This window comes from Arachis hypogaea, chromosome 5 (genome assembly GCF_003086295.3).
Source record: "Arachis hypogaea cultivar Tifrunner chromosome 5, arahy.Tifrunner.gnm2.J5K5, whole genome shotgun sequence".
Lineage (NCBI taxonomy): Eukaryota > Viridiplantae > Streptophyta > Magnoliopsida > Fabales > Fabaceae > Arachis > Arachis hypogaea.
This window is the reverse complement of record NC_092040.1, coordinates 83102157-83102851: the sequence shown is the minus strand read 5'-3', so window position 1 is coordinate 83102851 and position 695 is coordinate 83102157. Positions and strand designations below refer to the sequence as shown.

At 40.4% G+C, this 695-nt stretch overlaps 1 non-coding gene across 1 annotated transcript; it reads left to right on the top strand.

The window, feature by feature from the left end:
* On the top strand, positions 1-104 carry LOC112804787 (small nucleolar RNA R71). Its single transcript, XR_003203403.1, has one exon. It is a non-coding gene; the product is annotated as a small nucleolar RNA R71 (small nucleolar RNA).
* The last annotated feature ends 591 nt before the right edge of the window (positions 105-695 follow it).

The window sequence follows — 695 nt, the reverse complement described above, 5'->3', positions numbered from 1 at the left end:
ATATCAGAAGGACACCTTTTGGTTAATTTCTTATATCTTTCCCAAGCTTCATAGAAGGATTCACCTTCCTTCTGTCTGAAGGTTTGTACATCCACTCTGAGCTTTCTCATCTTTTGAGGTGGAAAGAATTTGGTTAAGAAAGCATTGACCAACTTGTCCCAATAGTTCAGGCTTTCTCTAGGTTGTGAGTCCAACCATGTCCTAGCTCTGTCTCTCACAGCAAAGGGGAAAAGCATAAGCCTGTAGACCTCGGGATCAATTCCATTGGTCTTAATAGTATCACAGATCTACAAGAATTCAGATAAGAACTGATGAGGATCTTCTGATGGAAGTCCATGAAACTTACTATTCTGCTGCATTAGAAAAACTAATTGAGGCTTAAGCTCAAAGTTGTTTGCTCCAATGGCAGGAATTGAGATGCTTCTTCCATAGAAGTTGGAAGTTGGTGCAGCATAGTCACCAAGCATCTTCCTTGCATCTCTGGCATTGTTGTTATTTTCGGCTGCCATGTCTTGTTCTTTTTCGAAAATTTCTATCAGGTCCTCTCCAGAGAGTTGTGCTTTAGCTTCTCTTAGCTTCCTCTTTAGGGTCCTTTCAGGTTCAGGATCGGCTTCAACAAGAATATCTTTATCCTTGTTCTTGCTCATGTGAAAAAGAAGAGAACAGAAAAGAAGAGAAATCCTCTATGTCACAGT